Here is a 24,944-nt window from a genome sequence, read left to right as displayed (position 1 = left end):
ATACTGTGACATAAATGGAAGCCAGTTACAACTGATAATGAATTCAAAGGTTAGTTTCATTTCCTGATTCCAGCAATTGGTGGAATTAACTCTTTTGTCTCTGTTCGAGTGCAGTCTTTCCACCGCAATGCATTTCACATTTACAAGTACCACTTCTCTACGTATTTTACACCCATGATTTACACAATAACTTCAATATCATGAAACAGTTGTTGAAAGTGAGAAAAATAACTGATATTTTCTAAACAACTTATATAGTCTCAGTTTGGAGATAGAGGGGGCTTCATTGGCCAAAGTGAGGAATAATTCAGTACCAATGAATATAAAGAATGTGAACAAATTGAAAAATCACCTAGGAGATGCAATTACCTTTTGTGGGTCACAGGTAGTATATACCCTCTAGGAGAAAAGCTGTGCACATCAAAACACAAAAATAATTTTCCTGCCCTTACCAGGACCTCTCTTCTAGATGGACTCAAAAAGCCCTAGCATAAACAAAAATTTTCTGCATTTCTTGAGCCCAAAGCTCATAGTTCTTGGAGAAGAAGACTATACACAGTCTAGCTAGAGGACATACTTTAGAAATGGACACAGAACAAAAAGATACACATGAGGAAATCCTTGAAAGCATATTTGTTTATCTTCAATATACCTTTCATGAGCATCATTAATTCATTCACCACACAGCTCAATTAGACTTTGAACTCCTTGTATTAACAATATGGCCTACCCTTTCTCTCACCTCAGGCCTTTATATGCATAATTTTCTCTAAGCAATAATTATAATGCCAAACATTTATGCAGTATTTATTATATGCCAGACCTTTTTCTAAGTAACTTACAGAATCTATACAATAATAATATGAGAGAGGTCCTATGATGTTCTCTAGTGTACAGATGAGAAAACTGAGGCACAAATATATGAAGAAGACTGTTGAATGTCAACTGCTAACGTCAGAAGCAGGATCTGAAGCCAGGAAACCTCCAGAATCCAGCTCTTTATTACCATACTACACCACATTTTGATAAGGGGCACTTCTAGTGTCCTTACCTGACTTACTATAGAGGTGAGTTGAAGTTTCACATCTTCAGAATAAACTACCTAATTCTCCAGTCTGCACCAAAACATCTTTGTATCCATCATGCTTTCAAGGTTATAGCTGTCATCAGAGTATTTCAATACTCTTTCAATACAAAAACAAGTAGTCCATTTATGACCTATTATTTTAAAAGGTACTTTTACCTTGTATCCTCTTATAACTTCTTAGATTCAGTTAAAAGTGAAGAATTGCAATGTTTTCCTCCCTAGGCAATAATTTTCTTAAGATCAAAATTCAGCTTGGTTTCTGTATATTGTCAGCATCGGCATAAGGTTCTGTGTCTGACAATTGTAATTAATTAGTACATATTTATTATACAGGTAATATGGAATGATAACTGAGCATGAAGATTCATAGAAAAACTTGAAGGCTCTGTAATAGTTCCAGGGTTAGTACTGGGTTCAGTGAAAACAGACCTAAGTCTCAGTTTGCTTCTCTCACTTTCTGACTGGGACCCTGGACCAGTTACTCATGCTATGTCATCCTCATATACAAAGTGGGGATAAAAATAATATAAACCTCAAAGGTTTCTTGGATATAAAAAGAGATAATGTATGTAAATCAGTTAGCATCATTTTTGGCAGAGAAAGTACTCAACAAATGTGAGTTATTCTTTTTATTTTTTATTATACCTTACCTTCTCAATCTCACAATTCACACCAAAATAATTGGTGCTAATGAGGTTTATATTAATAATATATAAAGGTGCTTTTAGATTAACCATTTGAAGCTGAAAGAATGAATCAAAGAAATTGTAACAAGCTTAAAAAGAAAAAAACTGAAGTACAATATTTTGCCTAAGGGAGAAGATGGCAGAGAAAAATGACATTTTATGTTAATGTTATTCAAGAATATATTAATGTTGAAAATAAAATATTTACCAGCCCCATGAAAAATTAAATATGCAAATAATTTATTGTGAACAAAATTTTAATTACGTGATACTTAGCTTCTGGAGAGTTGTGAGGTAGTTAAGCAGTGAAAACACAGCCTGTAATAGTCATGAAATATTATTTTTAATAAGACATTTTATTTATTAACCTTAGGAGCAAAAATACAAATTATTTTAAGATTTACTCCTAATAAACTAAGCAAACTTTAATAGGTTTATGACTGAAAACACTCACACATTAAAAAGATAACACTTCCTACAGCAGCCAACAAGCAAGCAGTCCATTTATGACTTAATATTTGTCAAAACCGCACGTGTTTTAAAAGTTACTTTTACCTTGTATCCTCTGGTAATTTGTCAGATCCAGTTAAAAGTGAAGAATTCCAATGTTTTCCTCTTGTTATTGTTTTCACTCTGGGAATGGTAAACATAATCAGTGACTGTGCCACAACCTCAAGTGCTGAAAATCAACTCTTTGAGATAAAATGAACTGCAAAAAAATCCCCAAATACATGTTCATTTTCCCAGTTTTATATTCCTCCCATATAGGACTGGAATTTGTTTTCCTTGTTGCTCTATTTAAATTATTGGCCTTTCCTTTAATAGTCTGTTCCATGAAAATGCTATAGGTCTTTTTAGAAGAGAGATGAAGTTATTATGCTCTGCCATACTGAAGTAATTCCAGAAATTGTATTCTGTAGCCATGCAAAGTAAACCTGAGGAATCAATCGGCAGGATATTCTCTCGCCTCCATTTCTGGATGCTTATATTCTTTCAAAGAAGAAACAAAGATTGCCATGAATATGTAAGAAAAGTAGAGGCGCTGAGCCAAAGGTAATGCTGACAGTCTGCCAAAATATCTGCAGCAGTTATCCACAATGGATTTGATTGGACATAGCAGTGCAACATTTTCAAATAATTGCAGCATTGAGGTTTCCCTCATCTTCTGGGAGAGAAGGAAGTTTAAGTCAGTTATAAAGACATCTAGACCTAGGCTCCATGAGGACCACAGAGGCTTTAGACTAAAACATAACAACAATAGAGTCTAGTAGAAGTCAAAGTGCATACAAAGAGTTTTATGGGTCCCTGTTTGTGTGGATCCTTTGGGAGGACAAAAGAGATCTGTCAATTTTGATTTCTTCACTGAAAAAGAAGCATTTTAAATGTAATATTAGAGCAAAGTTTTGGTTGGCAAAAGAAATAGATATGAAATATTGTACTTCAGAATAAATTTTCTATTCATTTGGTCTCAGCAATAATCTTAATGCCTTGAAATGTACCTAGTAGGGTGACTCAAACCTTCTTTTACGAGGATCTGAGCTTTGTGTTCTTGTCTCTGATGAAGTACTCTAGCTGCTCATTAAGATTTACCATCAGACATGACAGTACTAGAAGGCATTCTGAAAAACTGCCTGGGTTACGGCTGTACTCCTCCTTCTTTCCTTATTAACACTTTCCTTGGCTAATCAGAATCTGTCACCCAAAAGAATACAAAGCATCCATTTTACCTCTTGGTTCAATGAAAAGAAGAATCCCACAAGTGTCCAGAAGAGAGTCTCAATTTGTAGTGTATTTTAGAAATTGATTGTCCCTTTGTAAAACTATTCCTCTTTTGAATAGAAATTATCAGAATCCAAAGACATATGGACAGAAAAAAAAAAAAAAGGTACAAGGAGTTTACTAGATTTTAAAGTGACATTCCCAATTTTACCCCTAGCACTTAGACTTGCAGTCTGGTTATGGGAGAAATAGCCTCATACATTGGTTTCTAATACAGAACACAGATCACATGTGGATGACAGTGACCCAGCCTTTCAAGACGTTGACATCAACACTTGATCCAAGAACTGATTCTCCAGTGAGTGATTACGCCACTCCCGTAGCGCGTCGGATTCTCTTTGATTAGTTGCATGAACAGTCTATCGAATTTCATGGGTATGAGTGCATTGCCTTCCTATTCTTGTAAAATAACTACCTTGCTACAATGCATTAGTGTAATATAGCATGACAGTGATTAAAACGTTTGTTTATTCCATATCAGGCAGTATTAACTGAAGCAACTTGAACAGAAAAGGCAATATCTATATATTTAGAGCAGTGTCCACACAAATTGCTCTTCCCCCTCATGGAAAAGTTCCAATGAGATTTGCCTTAAAATTGTTAACTGGCTGGTAGTTCATTCCATTGATGAATTAATTGAATGGGAAGTGAAGTGAATGGGAAAGAGGCTAGAAGATAATAGGTCATCGCCTTCACCAGATTATTGAGAATGTAATTTTCAAAGCATTCATATGGAAAACTAATATTCCGCATTTTTCTAACCACTTAGGTCCATCCGTAAAGAAACCACTTTTTCAATAATCCTCCAAACTTGTTGCTTCCCAGGTTTCTGGTGATTCAGTTAAATCATCAGCCACTGCTCAAACGTCATTGTAGGTGAACATCTCTGTCGTACTTCCAGGCAAACTGACCAAGATACACAGCTTGAAATTATGTGCGCTAAGGATACTTTCATTACAGGAAACAGCCTAAAGTTGGAATAGTAAGCTATACTGTCCATTTCCTTCTGATGCCCATATTCAACGCTGCAGCATCTATAAACTGGGCTCCATTTAATTTTTTCTTCAGAAACTCTGAATACAGAATGTTCCGTGATCATAGGTATAGGCTGAGGTACAGATACACTGGAATATAAATCATTACTCATAAAACTTCAGCCGGTTATCATATATACCATTTGCCCTTAATAACAATTCTGTCAAACCCAAGTGTATGCTTGAAGGATTATATACCATATGTTCACCTTAACACAGTCATTTGTATCCATAGTAAAGAATACAGGGCCCAAGTTAGGAGCTTTTGATCAAAAGATAACTTGCAGGAAATTTGCTTTTCTAGAAACCTCAGAAGCCAGTGCTGTGATTTTCCAATCAGGGTTTGCAATAGTTTCCAAAGAACATCTGATAGTCCATAAAGACTCAAAGCATCCCTAGATATTCTTATTCATGAGTTCAAAGGAGCAATACCTCTTTTCCTGAAGAAGCTGAACCAGCTGAAGAACACTGTCATTACATGGCCCATGGAAAGTTGGGTGTTCATGGTGGCATGCACACTGAGAAGTATTATATATTGGCTACAAAATTCAGGAAAACATCTAACTCTTCATGTAAGAGGATGAACAGCCCGGGAATTCTACTTCCACATTGGAGGGAGTAACTGAACATGTTCCAGGCCATTGGATCTAGAAAACTTCCCAAACTTGACACATTCTTGAATTTTCATAGACTATAACCCCATTGTCTGTCACTTATATGATGTATTGAGAAATATAAAGTAGCAACAATTGTATAAGAAGTAAAAATGCCAGCAACAGTCATTAACATAGATACAAAAACATTAACAAAATATTAAAAAATATTATATCATAGTGTATGATAGGACATCATGCTCGATAAAGTAGAAAGCCAATGAAAAAGAGAAAGACTCTCAAGGAGATGGACTGACACAATGGCTGCATCAATGGGCTCAAGCATAGCAAGGATTATGAAGATAGCACAGGACTGGGAAGAGTTTCATTCTGTTGTTCATATTGTTGTACATGTGTTGCTATAAGTTAGAACCAACTCAACAGCACCTAACAACAACAGTGTATAAAAAGATAATATCTCATAATCAAGATGGATTTATCACAGGAATGCAAAAATGTCCTAATAGTGAAAAATTAATATCATTCATTATATTAGTGGATTAAAGAAGAAAAACGTAACAGACCGTTCAGACAGATCACAGCTACAGTAAAATTTCTCTCACTGTTGGAAATTTCTTGTTCATTTGATCTACTGATTTATACAGATAAAGACTTGGTTGTACCTGGAAAATGGGAAGAATCAGGACCACAGTTCATTACCAATTCTGAGGAAGTCCATCTTTGTTCATTTACTACTACAATCCACAAAGTAGATAGCATGGTGGTTGATAAAATTTCTGTCAATGACTGAGGAATGAGATGAGAAAAATAATGTACTTGCAATTCTCAGATGTGTTTTCTTGAAATGAAATCAAATAAAAGTTGATATGTTTTATTGCATTGGCTAATTTTTAGATAAGGGAAACAATATTATACCCTACTGATCTGTGCATAATCCATATTTGTACCTGTTTACGTTCCATGGAATTGACATCACGAATTAGAAGAGATTATGGTATTTTCCTCTCATTAACGTATTTGGCTAAATACATTAGCACAAAAGAATATTGCACATTGTTCAAAGTGGAACTAGCAGATTTCATCAGCATCGTAATGTCAATTCCTTTGAAGGTGGAAACTGTAGTTAGAAAAACTTTTACTCTAAAGCTAAATAGCTTCCTAAATCAGACATTTTGTTCAAGTAGCTTGACTCAGAATATAGGTAGAATGGTATTTAATCATTAATTACAGCAAAAGAAATTTGAATATCAGAGTCTTTGTTTAGATTCTGAAAATAACCAAATTAACCCATAAGTAATGAAATATTGAGATCCTTCCACCATTTATTTAGATGTATAGTTTCCACGTGGAAAAAATTGCCAATTATTTGATTTTAATTTGTATAACTTGTGCCTATGAAGCTATGGACGTTACTACTGTTTAATTTCCTGTGATAGAGAACTCTTTAAAAATGTCTTTTTATGTTTGATAAAATCAAGCTTTAAATGACAATGGTGAAATTAAGTTGAATTTGTATGTTTAAAATAATAAAAAAGGTGTCAATACCACCCAAAGCGATCTATAGATTCAACACAATCCTGATCAAAATTCCAACAGCCTTCTTCACAGAAATAGAAAAACGAATTCTCAACTTCCTATAGAATGGCAAGAGGCCACAAATAGCTGAAGCAATATTGAAAGAGAAGGACAAAGTAGGTGGGCTCACATTTCCTGATTTTAAAACATACTATGCAGGTACAGTAACAGAACAGCCTGGTACTGATATAACAACAGACACATAGACCAATGGAATACAATTGAGAGTCCAGAAATAAGCCCACATATCTGCGGTTAACTAATTTTTGACAAAGGTGCTAAGTCCATTTCATGCGAAAGAAGAATCTCTTCAATAAATGGTGTCGGGAAAATTGAATTTTCACATGCAGAAAAACAAAACAGGACCCATGCCTCACACCATCCACAAAAACAAATTCAAAATGGATTGAAGACCTAAAAGTACAATCTGGTGCTTGCTGTTGTAGGTGCAGTTGAGTCAGTTCCAGCTCACAGTGACCCTCTAAAACCCAAAACTAAACCTGTTGCCATCAAGTCAATTCTGACTCATATGAGATGAATAGTGGTATAAAAAATGAAACACTTCCCGGTCCTTACAATCATTGTTAGGCTTAAGCCCATTGTTGCAGCCACTGTGTCTATCAATCTCCTGGAGGGTTTTCTTTTTCACTGACCCTTTGCCAAGCATGATGTCCTTTTCCAGGGGCTGTTCCCTTCCGATAACCTGTCCAAAGTATACCAGATGAAGTTTCACTATCCTTGCTTCTAAAGAGTATCCTGGCTGTACTTGGAACTTCCAAGACTGATTGGCTGGCTCCTCTTGCAGGTCATGGTATATACAATATTCTTTGCCAACACCATAATTCAAAAGTGTCAATTCTTCAGTCTTCCTTATTCATTGTCCAGGTTTTACACACGTATAAGGCAATTGAAAATATCATGGCTTGAGTCAGGCATACCTTAGTCCCGAAAGTGACATCTTTGCTTTTTAACACTTTCAAGAGGTCTTTTGCAGTAGATTTTCCCAATGCAATGCATCTTATGATTTCTGGACTACTGCTTCCATGGGGGTTGATTGTGGTGTCAAGTAAAATGAAATCCTTGACAACTTCAATCTTTTCTCCATTCATCATGATGCTGTTTATTGGTACAGACGTGAGGATTTTTGTTTTCTTTTTTTATTTGTTTTCTTTTATTGAATTTAGATAAAGGTTTAAAGAGTCATTAAACAATACACATATTTTGTCACTGGTTGCCAAGCCCACGATGTGTCAACACTCCCCCCTTTTGACCTTGAATTCCCCATTACCAGCTTTCCTGTCCCCTCCTGCTTTCTCCTCCTTGTGCCTGAGCTGATGTACCCATTTAGATTGCTTTTGTTTTATGCACCTGTCTAATCTTTGGCTGAAGGGTGAACTTCAGCAGTGACTTCAGTACTGAGTTAAAACGGTGTCTGGGGGCCATACTCTTAGACTTCTCCAGTTTCTGTCTTTTTTTGTGAGTTAGAATTTTGCTGTACATTTTTCTCCAGCTCTGTCTGAGACCCCTTTTATGATTCCTGTCAGAGCAGTTGGTGGTGGTAGCTGAGCATCATCTAGTTATGCTGGACCCAGTCTGGTGGAGGCTGTGGTAATTGCGGTCCATTAGTCCTTTGGACAAATCTTTCCCTTGTGTCTTTGGTTTTCTTCATTATACCTTGCTCCAGATGGGGTGAGACCAGTGGGGTATCTTAGATGGCCACTCACAGGCTTTTAAGACCCCAGACCCTACTCACCAAAGTAGAATATGGAATGTTTTCCTTATAAACTATGTTATGCCAATTGAGCTAGATGTCCCCCAAAATCACGGTTCTCACAGCCCTCAGCCCAGTAATTCGGTCCCTCAGGGAGTTTGTATGTGTCTAGGAAGCTTCCATGACCTTGACTTGGTCAAGTTGTGCTGACTTCCCCAGTATTGTGTACTGTCTTAACCTTCACCAAAGTTACCACTTATCTATTGTCTAGTTAGTGTTTTTCCCTACCAATCCGTCCCCTCCCTAACTAGCAACCATCAAAGATTGTTTCTTTCTCTTTGTAAACCTTTCCATGAGTTTTTATGATAGTGGTCTCATGAAGTATTTGCCCTTTTCTGATAGACTTATTTCACTCAATAAAATGCCCTCCATTTTCATCCATGTTGTGAGATGTTTCACAGATTCATCATTGATTTTTATTGTTGCATAGTATTCCATTGTGTGTATGTACCATAGTTTGTTTATCCACTCATCTGTTGATGGGCACTTATTCCGTTTGCTATTGTGAATAATGTTGCAATGAACATGGGTGTGCATATGTCTACTCATGTGACAGCTCTCATTTCTCTAGGATATTTTTTTTTGTATTCCTAGGAGTGGGACTGCTGGATCATATGGCATTTCTATTTCTAGCTTTTTAAGGAGGCACCATATGGTTTTCCAAAGTGGTTGTACCATTTTACATTCCCACCAGCAGTGCATAAGAGTTTCAATCTCCCCACTACCTCCCCAACATTTGTTATTTTGTTTATTATTATTATTATTTGTGCCAGTAATGTCTGGGAGAGATGGTACCTCGTTGTAGTTTTGATTTGCATTTCTCTAATGCTAGTGATAGCAAGCATTTCCTCATGTGTCTGTAAGCTGCCTGAATATCTTCTCTGGTGAAGTGTGTGTTCATATCCCTTGCCCATTTTTTAATTGGATTATTTGTCTTTTTGTTGTAGAGGTGTTGGATTTTCCTATAGATTTTAGAGATTAGAACTTTGTTGGATTTGTCATAGCCAAAAAGTTTTTCCCAGTCTGTAGGTTCTGTTTTTACTCTTTTGGTGAAGTCTTTTGATGAGTGAGTTTAATTTTTAAAAGATCCCAGTTATCTGGCTTATCTTCTGGAATTTGTGTATTGTTAATTATGGCTTGTGTAATATTTATGCCCTGTATTAGGGCCTTCACCCTATTTTTTCTTCAATGATCATTATAGTTTTTGGTTTCATATTTAGGTCTTTGATCTGTTTTGAATTAGTTTTTGTGTATGGTGTGAGGTATGGGTCCTGTTTCATTTTTTTACAGATGGACACTCAGTTTTGCTGGCACCATTTGTTAAAAAGACAGTCTTTTTCCCATTTAATGGACTTTGGGCCTTTGTCAAAGATTGGGTGACTATAGGTGGATGAATTTACATCTAGATTTCCAATCCAGTTTCATTGGTTAATGTGTCTGTTGTTCTACCAGTACCAGGCTGTTTTAACTACCAAAGTTGTATAGTGGGTTCTGAGGTCAGGTGGTGTGAGCCCTCCTACTTTATTCTTTTTCTTCAATAGTGCTTTACTTATCCGTGGCCTCTTCTCTTTCCATATAAAGATAATGATTAGTTTTTCCATCTCCTTAGAGAATGCTGTTGGTGTTTGGAAAGAGATTGCATTGTATTTGCAGATTGCTTTGGGTAGAATTGACATTTTCACGATGTTCAGTCTACCTATCCATGAGCATGGTCTGTTTTTCCATTTATGTAGGTCTTATTTGGTTTCCTACAGTAGTGTTTTGTAGTTTTCTTTCTGTAGGTCTTTTAGATTTATTTATAGGTCTGGTTAGATTTATTTGTAAGAATTTTACTTTTTTAGGGGCTATTTTAGGTGGGTTTTATAGATGGTATGGCTTTCCTCTTTCCCTTTTCTTGGTTGTCTTTATTGATGTATAGGAATCCAACTGATTTTTGTATGTTTATCTTGTATCCATTACCCTGCTGAATCTCTCTATTAGTTCCAGTAAATTTCTTGGTGATTTGCTCGGGCTCTGTATGTATAGAATCATATCATCCACACATAGGGACAATTTTACTTCTTCCTTACAAATTTGGATGCCTTTTATTTCTTTTTCTGGCCTTAGTGTTCTGGCTAGAGCTTTCAGCACAATGTTAAATACGAGTGGTGATAAAGGGCATCGTTTTCTTGTTCCCGTTTCAAGGGGAACGTTTTCAGCCTCTCTCCATTAAGAATGGTATTAACTGTTGGTGGTTTTGTGTAGATGCCCTTTATTATGTTGAGGAATTTCCCTTCTAAACCTATTTTATTGAGAGTTTATATCAGGCTTCGGTGTTGGACTTTATCAACTGCGTTTTGTGCATCAATTGAAATGATTATGTAATTTTTTTCTTTTGTTTTATTTATGTAGTGGATTGTGTTGATTGATTTTCTAATGTCAAACCATCCCTGCATACATGGTATGAATTCAACTTGGTCATGGTGTATTTTTTTTTTATGTATATGATGCTGAATTTTATTGGCTAGAATTTTGTTGAGAAGTTTTACATCTGCATTCATGAGAGATATTGTTTTGTAATTTTCTTTTCTTATTTTCTTTTTTTTGTGTGTGATGTCTCTGCCTGGTTTTGGTATCAGGGTTATGCTAGCTTCGTAGAATGAATTCAGAAATTTCCCTTCCTTTTCTATGTTCTGAAATGCTTTTAGTAGTACTGGTGCAAGATCTTCTCTGAATGTTTGGTAGAATTCTCCAGTGAACCCATTTGGCCCAGGCCTTTTTGTTGTTGTTGTTGGGAATTTTTTATTTTTTATCTTTTCAACGTCTTCTCTTGTTATGGGTCTGTTCAGATTCTCAGTCTCAGTTCCTGTTAGTTTAGGTAGGTAATTTCTAGAAATTTGTCCATTTCCTCTGGTTTTCAATTATTTCAGAGTATAGTTTTTGAAAACACTCTATTAGATGCTTTTTATTTCAGTTGGCTGTGTTGTAGTGTCCTCCATTTTGATTCTTTTTTGGGTTATTTACATCCTGTCTTGTTTTTCTTTTGTGGATTTTGCCAATGGCTTGTCAATTTTGCTGATCCTTTCAAAGAACTAATTTTTGGTTTTGTGGACTCTTTCTATTGTTTTTCTATTTTCTATTTCATTTATTTCTGCTCTGATCTTTATTATTTCCTTTCTTGTGGTGGCTGTGGTCTTCTTTTGCTGTTCTCTTTCTATTGGTTCAAGTTGTATACCTAATGTTTTGATTTTGTCCCTGTCTTATTTATAATCTGTACATCTATTGCTATAAATTGACCTGTGAGCACTGCCTTTGCTGTGTCCCAAAGATTTTTGTATGATGTGTTTTTATTCTAATTAGATTCTAGAAATGTTTTTGATTCCATCTTTTATTTCTTCTAACACAGTGGTTTTTAAGCAAGGTGTTGTTCAGATTCCACGTATCTGTTTTTTTTTTTTTTCTCTTGCTTTTCCTGTTATTAATTTCTACTTTGATGGTGTTGTGATCAAAGAAGATGCTTTGTATTATCTCAGTGTTTTGGATTTTGTTGAGGGTTGCTTTGCAGCCTAAGATGTGGTCTATTGTGGAGAACGTTCCATGTGTGTTGGAAAAGAAAGTGTACTTTGCTGCTGTTTAGTGGAGTGTTCTATGTATGTTTATGAGGTCAAGTTGGTTGATTGTAGCTTTTAGATCTTCTGTGTCTTTGTTGACCTTCTTTCTGGATGTTCTGTCCTTTACAAAGAGTGGTGTGTTGAAGCCTCCTACTATTATTGTGGAACTGTCAATTTCTCCTTTCAGTGCTGTTAGAGTTTGTTTTATGTATTTTGGAGTGCAGTCATTGACTGCATAGATATTTATTATGATTACATCCTCATGGTGGGTTGTCCCTTTAATCAATAATGTCTTTCCTTGTCTCTTATGATGGATTTTGTTTTAAAGTCTATTTCATCTGAGAATAGTATTGCCACCATCATATTTTAGAGTTCTGCAGGATATATTATTCTTGGTTGGCAGTTTTTTTCCCAAGTTTTATATATGTCATTGTCTTAGTTATCTAGTACTGCTATAACAGAAATACCACAAGTAGATGGTTTTAACAAAGAGAAATTTATTTCTTCACCATAAAGTAGGCTAAAAGTCCAAACTCAGAGCCTCAGCTCCAGGGGACGGCTTTCTCTCCCTGTCGGCCTGCTCATCAATCTTCCCCAAAACTAGGAGCTTCTCTGTGCAGGGACCTCAGGACCTAAGGATGTGCTCTGCTCCTGGCACTGCTTTCTTGGTGGTATGAGGTCCCCCTCTCTGTTCACTTCCCTTTCCTTTTTATCTCTTGAAAGATAAAATGTGGTGCAGGTCACACTCCAGGGAAGCTTCTTTTATATTGGATCAGGGATGTGACCTGGGTAAGGGTGTTACAACCCCACCCTAATTCTCTTTAACATAAAATTACAGTTACAAAATGGAGGACAACCACACAATACTAGGAATCATGGCCCAGCCAAATTGATACACAGATTTTTTTTGGCGGGCAGGGGACACATAATTCAATTCATGACACTGCTTCCCCATCCCCCACCTTCTTTCCTATATGAGGCCTCCGCGACTTTCCAACGGTCCACAGTTGCTCAGCCAGAGATACACCAGCTCACTGCTGCAGGATTCACCATCTAAGACCTTCAGCCACCAAGGATTGCAGACAGCAAGTACAGGAAGACAACTTCACAGGAGAGAAAGCACTCAGAAACTGGGGATACACACTTGCCCGCCTCCCACCCTTCTTCCCTCTTCAGAGCCTTCACCATTTTCCAATGGGCCATGATCACTCAGCCAGAGAGATACCAGCTCACTGCCACCTGGATTTGCCGTCTCAGACCTCAGCAACCAAGGACTGCAGACAGGGAGTTTGGGAAGGCAGCTTCACGGGGCTACCAACAGGTTACCTCAGTAACCAGGGATACACACTTTCCCATTCCCAACCCTTCTTCCCTCTAAGCGGTCTCCTCCACTTTTGTTTTTATGGTTTTCAATCCTTAAAATTCTACTTAACATAGACATCTGCTTCTAGCAAGTATAGTCAAAGTGGCCCTGCCATCATCAATTCAGAGTCATAAAATCAAAAGGAGAAATGAAGAAAGAATAAAAAAGAATAACTCATGAGCATGGCTTCTAGGAACCAGAATCTTTCCCAACTGCCCCACCTCCTGCCTCCTCTCACCATGTCCCAATCTAATGTTTTCATGAGCCACAGAGCAGACAGAAATTTGTAATTGTCAAAAAAGTACTTCAACTGCCAAACATACATAATAGGTAATGTAAGCCACAATTCTCTTTGTTCTGCAATTTTTCAAAAATCATGTTCTTGTCAGGATAGAAAATAAAAACAAGGAAAACTACATGAACACATACTACATTCAATGATTCCGTATACGCCAAGCATTTCAGTCACAACAGGCTCATAATGAGGAGAATCTAACTCTTTCTGAGCAGGCTGGTACCTGGCTCCTGACCTGATGGTCATTATTAGGTCTCCCGGATTTTGCTTTTGCTCTAGGCCAGCACTGTCCAACAGAAATGTAATGTGAACCACAGATGTGAGCTACAATATGTAATTTTTAATTTTCTAGTAGCCACACTGGAAACCCTGGTGGTGTAGTGGTTAACAGCTACATCTGCTACGTTGACAGTTCGAATCCACCAGGTGCTCCTTGGAAACACTATGGGGCGATTCTCCTCTGTCCTATAGGGCTGCTATGAGTCGAAATCAACTCAACAGCATGGGTTTGGGTTGGATTTAGTACCCAATTAAAAAAATTAAAAAGGAAAAAAGTAGTAAAAAGAAAATAGGTGAAATAAATGTTAATAATACATTTTATTTAATCCAATATATCCAAAATATTATAATTTCAACATGTAATGAATAAGTAAAAAATTATTAATGAGATACATTACATTCTTTTTTTATACTAAGTCTTTGAAATCTGGTGTGTTTACACAATTCAGACTAGCCACATTTCATGTGTTTAATAGCCAAGTGGCTAATGGCTACTGTATTAGTGCAGCTGTATACAAATAAGCCTATCCTTTTTTTATGACTAATATATGTTCCTTTTATTATAATTACATTCCTAAGGACAAGATTTTTTACAATTCACACATTTTAAACAACCTTTCAAATAGGAGTTCTGGTCACAAGAGAGAGCTTAAAGGGTTGCACAAATTGTGGGATATAAACTGCATGATATTTCCAGTTTTCTCTGAAACAGGTGGCTCTTCTGGGTTAAGCAACTCAAATGGGAATCACTGTTTCCTGAAAGTAACCTTGCAGATAAGATACAAGATGCCTAGTTAAATTTGAATTTCAGATAAACAATTTTTTCAGTATATCCCAAATTTTGCATATTTCATACTTATGCTAAAAAATTTTGTTTATCTGAAATTTAATTTTTTTATTCTGTATTTTGCAAATAAATTCAAATACTGTGCTTTTGTTTGCTAAGTCTAGCAACCCTAGGATTTCATATGAATTAGATCCATAATCAACACCCATGGAAGCACTGGGCAAATCTGCTACAAAAGGCCTCTTTAAAGTGTTAAAAAGCAAAGCTTTCACCTTGAGGACTAAGATGCTCCTGGCCCAAATCATGGTATTTTCAGTCACCTCGTATGCATGCGAAAGCTGGACAATGAATAATTGATGCTTTTGAATTATGGTGTTGGCAAAGAATACTGAATATACCATGGACTTTCAGAAGAATTAGCAAGTCTGTCTTGGAAGAAGTACAGCCAGAATGCTCCTTAGAGGGGAGGATGATGAGACTTTTTCTCACGTACTTTGGACACTTTATCAGGAGGGACCAGTTCCTGGAGAGGGACAGTATGCTTGGTAAAGTAGAGGGTCTTCAAAAAGAGGAAGACCCTCAATGAAATGGGCTGACACTGTCGCTGTGACAATGAGCTCAAACATAGCAATGATTGTGAGGATCAATAGGACTGGACAGTGTTTTGTTCTGTTGTACATAGGGGTACTATGAGACAGAACTGACTCAGCCTGTCTTAAGCTGGGTTCTCTAGAGAAGAAAAACCAGTAAGCATATAAATATATATATATATATAGTGAGAGATTTATATCAACGAAATGATCTGCTCGGTTTTTACAGACTGTAATGTCCCAAGTCTGTGGGGAAGAAAAGAGGCTTCTCCAGATTCACATAGCCACAGGGGCTGAGGAACCCAAGATTGGCAGGCTGGAGAGCAGGACTGTTGCATGCTGTGATCAGTGAATCTCAAGATCGGCAGGCAAGAGCACAGGTAATCTGCTAGATCAAGTCCCAAGAACCGAGGGCAGATGAACGGAAGCCAGCTGCAGAATCTAGAATGAACAAAAGCCCTGACAAGGACAGTAGGAAGGACTAAGCGGTGGACGGTGGAGAGATGAACTCTGAAGGGTTGGTGAGCTGCCGCAGACCCCACCTCTGCAGATCCCATCTTGGGGGTGATCACATATCAAATCTCAACAGGGAAGTGATCACAACATTATTCAACTGCCAAAACACTTGAGAATCATAGCCCAGTCAAGTTGACACACAAACTTAACCATCACAGTCTACCCCTTGTCAATTTGCACCTGTACACATCTCCCCAAATTATACATAATCTCTGAGTAAAGACAATTACAAAGTCACACTTGGGCCAACATGGTACAAGGAACGCAACTGAAAATGCAATAGCCCTATTTACATATTATATTTTATAACTGAAAAAAAAAAACGAGAATATTTGGTGTATACATGCAAAGCAGAAATACTCAAAAAAATAACAGTCCTTGTTTCTGCAACTGGTCACATGACAGTAACTGGTATTTAAAAGTACCTTCTTCCACCACCAATTCCGTATTCCCTTTGCCCTCAAAAAGCACCTCAGCTGGTCGTGGTTCTTTACCTGGTGGTGTGACCCAAACCTTCATTTCTGAAGGGTCTGGGCCATTAGAAATCATGTTGGAATTGGTTGCTATCGATTTCCATTGACTTTATTGGAAGATTTTTATTATATTTTCAATCTCTTTTTATAGGTTTATTTAATTGTTCGACCTCTGTTTATGTTAGTTTAAGTAGGTAGTGTGTTTCTAGAAATTTGTCCTTTTTTTTTAGCTTTTCATATTTGTTGTACTGCAATTACTCATAGTATTCTGTTATGATTTTTTTTAATTTCATTTGGGTCTGTTGTGATATTGCCCTTCTCCTTTCTTACTTGGGTTATTTTGCTTCCTCTCCTGTTTTTCTTTTATCCGTTTGGCCAATGGTTTATAGTTTTGTTGATCTTTTCAAAAAACAAGCTTTTGCTGTTAACTCTTTCAATTGTTTTTCTATTCTCTATTTCATTTAATTCTGCTCTAATTTTTATTATTTCCTTTCTTCTGGTGCCTGAGAACTTCTTTTGCTGCTGTCATTCTACTTGTTCAAGTTGAAGGGTTAATGTTTTGTTTTTGGCTCTTTCGTCTTTTAGAATGTGTGCATTTATTGCTATAAGTTGACCTCTGAGCACAGCTTTTGCTGTGTCCCAAAGGTTCTGTTAGGATGTTTTCATTCTCATTTGATTCTGTGAATTTCTTTATTCCATCCTTAATTTCTTCTATAACCCAGTAGTTTTTGAGCAAGGTGTTGTTCAGTTTCCATGTATTTGATTTTTTTTTTTTCCGTTAATGATTTCTACTTTTATGGCTTTATGGTCAGAAAAGATGCTTTGTAATATTTTGATATTTCGTATCCTGTTAAGGCTTGCTTTGTGGCCTAATATGTGATCTATTCTGGAGAATGTTTCATGTGCTTTGGAAATTATACTTTGTTGCTGTTGGGTGGAGTGTTCTGTGTATGTATACAAGGTCAATTTGGTTGATTATGGCATTTAGATCTTCTGTGTCTTTATTGAGCCTCTTTCTGGATCTTCTGTCCTTCACTGAACGTGGTGGGTTGAGGTCTCCTACTATTATCGTGGAGCTGTCTATTTCTCTTTTCAATGCTGTTAGTTTGTTTTATGTATTTTGGAACCCCGTCATTGGGTGCATATACATTTATTATGGTTATGTCGTCCTCATATATTAACACTTTAATCATTATATAGTATACTTCCGTATCCTTTGTGCTGGATTTTGCTTTAAACTCTATTTTGTCAGAGATTAATATTGCCACTCCTGCTCTTTTTTGATTGCTGTTTGCTTGATATATTTTTTTCCATCCTTTGAGTTGTGTGTCTCTTGTAGGCAGCAAATAGGCGGATTGTTTTTTTTTTTAATCCATTCTGCCACTCTCTGTCTCTTTATTGGTGCATTTAGTCCATTTACATTCAGTGTAATTATTGATAGGTATGAGTTTAGTGCTGTCATTTTGATGTAATTTTGTGTGTGTGTGCTGTTGACGGTTTCTTTGATACACTTAATTTTCTGTGCTGAGTTATTTTTCTGTATGTATTTTGTCTTTTTCATTGTTGTTGATTTTGTATTTGCTGAGTCTTTGTGTTTTTCTTTCTTTCTTTCTTTCTTTTTTTTTTTGACGTGTAGGATTGTTAGTTTCCTTTGTGGTTACCTTAATATTTATCCCTATTTTTCTAAGTTTAAACAAATCTTTTATTTCCTCTCTATATGGAACATCTATGACTACTTTTTTAGCCCCTCTTTTTTGTTTTAATGTTGTCATCTTTTACATATTGATGTCACTCTTTCCCTATTTTCAGTGTTTTAGCTTTATTTTTGGAACTTCCCTATCTGGGTAGATAGCTGTATGATATCTGTTTTCTGTTCTAGTCATCTGATGTTATTGATTTTCAAACTGAAGGGCTCTCTTTAGTATTTCATGTATATTTGGTTTGGTTTTTGCAAATTCTCTAAACATCTGTTTATCTGGAAATGCCCCAATTTCGCCATCATATCTGAGAGATGGTTTTGCTGTTTACATAATTCTTGGCTGGCAGTTTTTCTCCTTCAAGGCTGTATATATGTCATCCCAGTGCCTTCTTACCTGCATGGTTTCTGCTGAGTAGCCTGATCTTAGTTTTGTTGACTCTCCTTTGTAAATGACTTTTCACTTATCCACACCACTGTTAAAATTCTCTCTTTATCTTTGGTTTTGGCAAGTTTGATTATAATATGTCTTGGTAACTTTCTTTTGGGATCTACCTTGTGTGGGGTTTAATGAGCATCTTGGATAGATAGCTTCTCATCTTTCACTATTTCAAGGAAATTTTCTGCCAACAAATCTTTAACAATTCTCTCTGTATTTTTTGTTATCCCCCCACTGTTCTGGTACTCCAGTCACTCATAGGTTATTCCTCTTGATAGACTCCCACATAATTCTTACGGTTTCCTCATTTTTTTAAATTCTTTTATCTGATTTTCCTCAAATAAATTGGTGTCAAGTGCTTCATCTTCAATCTCACTAATTCTGACTTCCATTCCCTTAATTTTGCTTCTATGGCTTTCTATTGAGTTATCTAATTCTGTAATTTTATTGTTAATCTTCTGAATTTCTGATTGCTGTCTGTCTATGGATTTTTCCAGCTTATTAAACTTTTCATTATGTTCCTGAAGAATCTTTCTGATTTCTTCAATTGCGTCATCCGTGTGTTCTTTGGCTTGTTCTGCGTATTGCCTCATTTCCTTCCTGATGTCTTGAAGAGTTCTGTATATTAAACTTTTGTATTCTGCATCTGGTAATTCCAGGAATGCACTTTCATCTAGAAGATCCCTGGATTCTTTGTTTTGAGAGCCTGTTGAGGTGATCATGGTCTGTTTCTTTATATGACTTGATATTGACTGTTGTCTCCGAGCCATCTTTAAGTTATTGTATTAGTGTGTGCTTGCTTACTGTCTCAAAGCTGCTTGTTTTGTTTTGTTCTGGTATACCCCTGTGGGTTGCTTGAGTGAGCTAGCTTGATTATTTTCACCTTTGGAGCTCCGGTGTCCTGTCCCCAGATGGCTGGAGCTGTTATCAGGTATATCAGACCAGGAGTCCATTCAGTTTTCTTGTATGAATTCATCTCAGTTTTCCAGGTAGCTGATATCAAGTGTGTGGTACAGGCTCTGTCTTACAGTCTTAGAGGGGCAGGGTTGTTTGGCGTATATACTGGTATCTGACTGCAGCAGGGGGTCATGCTCTGAACAAGGCAGGGGGCTAAGAATTGACCTCCAAGTGTCTCTGAGGAAAATGAGTCTCCGTTCCCTAGAGTGTGCTGGTGGGTGGGTTCTGCAGAGGGATCATGGGTACCCAAAGTTTTTGGTTGTAAGGACTGGCAGGTACCAGTTATCTTTGGACCCCTGTCAGGGGTGGCTGGGTGACCTGAGTGGAGCTCCCAGTCCTTAGGTCCCTGGTGTGGGTAGGTGAGGACCTTTTTTAACAGGCAATGTCAAACATCAAACACACACCTCTGCACCGCACAGCTGCAATGGTTGGAGTTTGCCAACAAGGGCCTATTCTCCCAAAATAGGCCCACACAGGTCCATGCAGAAGGGAAAGTTGCTCAAGGTCCACGGATGCTTTATGCCTGGACAGGAGCCATTTCTGTCCTGAGCTCCTCTGGTTAATGGAGCTAGCAAATTATCTTTTCCCCCAATTGCAAATTTTTTTCCTTCCCCAAGGCTGGGAGGATGGCTCTAGGTGCTCACCAGGGTTTCTTTCAGGCCCAGGGATTCAGCCGCTGAAGCCGGCTTGGGGGTGGTCGGGGTGTGGTAAAATATACCCAAGTACTTAGTTTTTGCCGAGAGCGCCATTCTTCTCAGGTTCTGGAGGTGTGAGTAGGCTGTGTGGCTGGCTGCTTCTCCCTGAGGAAACTGCGGCCAAACGCTAGTACCAGCCCATCGCTGCCACCACCCTCACTCCAGGAATGGTGCCTGAGGGCTCCCCGCAACTCAGGTCTGGTAACTCCTCTTCACTTCTGAATGGTCTTTTCTTCCCCTGCCCCTCAGTTCATTGTCTAAGCTTGCCTTTGATGCTCAGGGCTCCCAGCTTGTCACAAATATACACATTTCGCTTGTTTTTTTCGGATCTTTGTTGTAAAGAGGGCTTGCTGGCAGCGTCTGTCTATTCTGCCATCTTGGCTCCGCCTCCTCACAGGATTTTTTCTTCCTTTCCCCATGACCTCATGCTCAGGAGATCTAGAGGTCTTAGTTCCAAGGGCAGAATGCTCCCATGTGGAGACATATCACTGATTCCATTGAACTGGAATCTAAGAATGCTACATGGCCACTTTGGATCAACAGGCTGGATCAACAGGCAAAGAAGGGAGTTACCATACTGGCTGGTGTGATTGATCCTGTTTACCAAGAGGAAATTGGATTGATATTACATAATGGAAGTAGATTCCGACTCATAGCAATCCATGGGTTTTGGGAATGGAAGTAGAGTACATCTGGAATGCAGATGATCCCTTAGGGCATCTCTTAGTACTATCATGCCTTGTGATTAAAGTCAGTACAGCAGAGGCAGGACCAAGATGGCGGAGTAGTCAGATGCTTCCCATGGTCTCTCTTACAACAAAGAACCACAAAAACAAGTGACTCAATTATATATGGCAATACGTAGAAGCCTCAAACAGCAAAGACAAAGTTGAGGAATTGGACTGAGTGGCAGAGGGAGGGAGAGACGGTTCAGAAACAGTGAGGAGTTGCCACACCTGACCTGGCCAGTGCTGGCTCCCTGCAGGCTACATTGGCTGGCACATGTGGTGGGGCAAGCGGTGGTTCTTGGGACCAGTTTTCCACATGGGGAGAGATCAAGTCATGGAGAGTCTGCTCAAGCCTCCAGAACCTATGAAAAATGTTCCTCAGCCTGCAAAAAATAAGTACAAATATCTAATCCACCACGCGGATCAAAACAAAAATAAAACCCTTTTTATCTGCTTCTTCCCTGCTCTGCTCTGGGTCCTGGTCAGGCTTCAGCAAGTGCTGTGCTCCCTGTGCAGGAAGGAGGACCCATCATGTGCTCTGAGCCATTCTCCTCGCTTTGGAGAGGGAACAAATTAACAAACGGGAAAAAAATAATCTGCCAGCTCCTCTACTCTGGGAATACAAGGCAGGCACAACCCTTTGCCTAGGCACAGGCATAATGGGTCCATGGACTTCGAATGCATTTCACCCCTGCATAGACCTGTGTGAGCCCATTTCAACAGCATAGGCCCTCATTAGGACAGTATAACAGGGTTTATACCTGAAGCCTATTTTCATGTGTATCTGCTATAAGGGGGAGTGGCAGATTTGTGACAGATGACTCCACTCTAACCATTAAGCTGGGTCCTCACCCACCCACATTAGGGGCCTGAGGACTGGTAGTTCCACCCACTCCACTGAGCCACCTGTGACAGAGGTCTAAGAAAAAGTGGTGACTCCCAGGCATTACACCCAACAGCATTGGGTGCCCATAATATGGCTGCAAAATCTACCTACCTATGTGCTCTAGGGAACAGGGACAGGCCTTCCACATAGACACTCGGGAAGAAGTCAGTCCCTTGCCTTGATCAGCGCATGACACTCTACTGTAGCCAAATACCTATGTGTACTCCAATCACCCTTGTGCAACTAGGACTGTATGTGACAGCGTACACCACACGCTTGGTGACCAAGACCTGGACTCCTGAGCAGAATCCTCACAAGAAAAGAAACAGACTCCTGGGCTCACATACCTAGTAATAGCTCTAGCCATCCGGAGACAGAATGTGAGAGTCTGAAAGGCACCCATAACCAAATTAGTTCACATGACCAGCCTATTTGAGCATATAAAAAACCAAGAAGCTAGGGCGCAGTAAGCAAACAATAAATAAATATAATCAATTATTCATGGCTCAGAGACAGCAGTCATTACCAAATCACATAAAGAGGCAGAGACCATGATGATTTCAGCACTCCACCAAAACAAAGACTTAAGAAACCTCCCAGAGGACATCCAGAAAGCAGCTCAATAAAGACGCGGAAGATCTAAATGCCACAATCAACCAACTTGACCTTGTGGACATATACAGAACACTCCACCAAACAGCAAACAAGTATGCTTTCTTTTCTAGTGCATATAGAACATACTCTAGAAAAGACCACATATTAGGTCATAAAGCAAGCCTTAGCAGAATCCAAAACACTGAAATATTACAAAGCATCTTCTCTGGCCATAAGGCCATAAAAGTGGAAATCAGTAACAGGAAAAGCAGGGAAAAGAAATCAAACACTTGGAAACTGAACAATACCCTGCTAAAAAAAAAGACTGGACTATAGAAGACATTAAGGATGGAATAAAGAAATTCAGAGAATCCAATGAGAATGAAAACACTTCCTATCAGAACCTTTGGGACACAGCAAAAGCAGTGCTCAGAGGCCAATTTATATCAATAAATGCCCACGTCCAAAAAGAAGAAAGGGCCAAAATCAAATAATTATCCCTAAAAAATTGAACAAATAGGAAGGGAGCAAGAAAAGAAACCCACAGTTACCAGAAGAAAACAAATAATAAAAATGAGAGCTGAACTAAATGAAATAGAAAACAGAAAACAACTGAAAGAATTAACAAGACCAAAAGCCGGTTTTTTGAAAAAAATCAACAAAATTGATAAACCATTGGCCAAACTGACAAAAGAAAAACAGGAGAGGAAGCAAATAACGCAAGTAAGAAATGAGATGGGCGAAACCGAAATTAAAAGAATCATATCAGATTACTATGAAAAACTATACTCAAATCTGAAAACCTAGAAGAAATGGATGAATTCCTAGAAACACACTACCTACCTAAACTAACACAAACAGAGGTAGAACAACTAAATAGACCCATAACAAAAGAAGAGATTGAAAAGGTAAAAAAAAAAAAAAAAAACTCCCAACAAAAAAAGAGCCCTGGTCTGGATGTCTTCACTGCAGAGTTCTACCAAACTTTCAGAAAAGAGTTAACACCACTACTACTAAAGGTATTTCAGAGCATAGAAAAGGATGGAATATTACCAAACTCATTCTATGAACCCACCATATCCCAGATACCAAAACCAGGTAAAGACACCACAAGAAAAGAAAATTATAGACATATGTCCCTCATGAATGTAGATGCAAAAATCCTCACCAAAATTCTAGCCAATAGAATTCAACAACATATCAAAAAAATAATTCACCATGACCAAGTGGGATTCATACCAGGTATCCAGGGATGGTTCAACATTAGAAAAACAATTAATGGAATCCACCACATAAATAAAACAAAAGACAAGGATCACATGATTTTATCAATTGATGAAGAAAAGGCATTTGACAAAGTTCAACACTCATTCATGATAAACACTCTCAGCAAAATAGGAATTGAAGGAAAATTCCTCAACATAATAAAGGGCATTTATACAAAGCCAACAGCCAACATCATCCTAAATGGAGAGAGCCTGAAAACATTCCCACTGAAATCAGGAACCAGACAAGGATGCCCTTTGTCACCACTCTTATTCAACATTGTGCTGGAAGTCCTAGACAGAGCAATTAGGCTAGTTAAAGAAATAAAGGGCATCAGATTGGCAAGAAAGAAGTACAAGTATCTCTATTTGCAGATGACATGATCTTATACACAGAAAACCTTAAGGAATCCTCCAGAAAACTACTGAAACTAATAGTTCAGCAGAGTATCGGGATACAAGAGAAACATACAAAAATCATTTGGATTCCTCTACAACAACAAAAAGAACACCGAAGAGGAAATCACCAAGTCAATGCCATTAACAGTAGCTCCCAAGAAGAAAAAATACTTAGGAATAAATCTTACCAGAGATGTAAAAGACTTATACAAAGAAACTACAGTACACTTCTGCAAGAAACCAAAAGAGACTTACATAAGTGGAAGAACATACCTTGCTCATGGATAGGAAGACTTAACATTATAAAAATGTCTATTCTACCAAAAGCGATCTATACATTCAATGCAATTCCGATCATAATCCCAATGACATTCTTGAATGAGGTGGAGAAACAAATCACCCACTTCATACTGAAGGGAAAGAGGCCCCGGATAAATAAGGCATTACTGAAAAAGAAGAACAAAGTGGAAGGCCTTACTTTATCTGATTTTAGAACCTATTATACTGCCACTGTAGTCAAAACAGCCTGGTACTGGTACAACAACAGATACATGGACCAATGGAACAGAATTGAGAATCCAGACATAAATCCATCCACATATGAGCAGTTGATATTTGTCAAAGGCCCCAAAACAGTTAAATGAGGAAAAGGCAGTCTTTTTAACAAATGGTGCTGGCATAACTGGATATCTGTCTGCAAAAAAATGAAACAAGACCCATACCTCACTCCATGCACAAAAACTAACTCAAAATGGATCAAAGACCTAAATATAAAATCTAAAACAATAAAGATCATGGAAGAAAAAATAGGGACAACGTTAGGAGCCCTAACACATGGCATAAACC

The 24,944-nt window shown here is 37.9% G+C and overlaps 1 protein-coding gene across 1 annotated transcript in view; it reads right to left on the bottom strand.

Annotated features, from left to right (window-relative positions):
• Window positions 1–24,944, bottom strand: part of LOC100659498 (olfactory receptor 9K2-like) — a 29,528-nt gene that overhangs the window by 1,228 nt on the left and 3,356 nt on the right. The window lies entirely within an intron of this gene.

Source organism: Loxodonta africana, chromosome 22 (assembly GCF_030014295.1).
Source record: "Loxodonta africana isolate mLoxAfr1 chromosome 22, mLoxAfr1.hap2, whole genome shotgun sequence".
NCBI classification, from domain to species: domain Eukaryota; kingdom Metazoa; phylum Chordata; class Mammalia; order Proboscidea; family Elephantidae; genus Loxodonta; species Loxodonta africana.
This window is presented reverse-complemented; position numbering and strand designations above follow the sequence as displayed.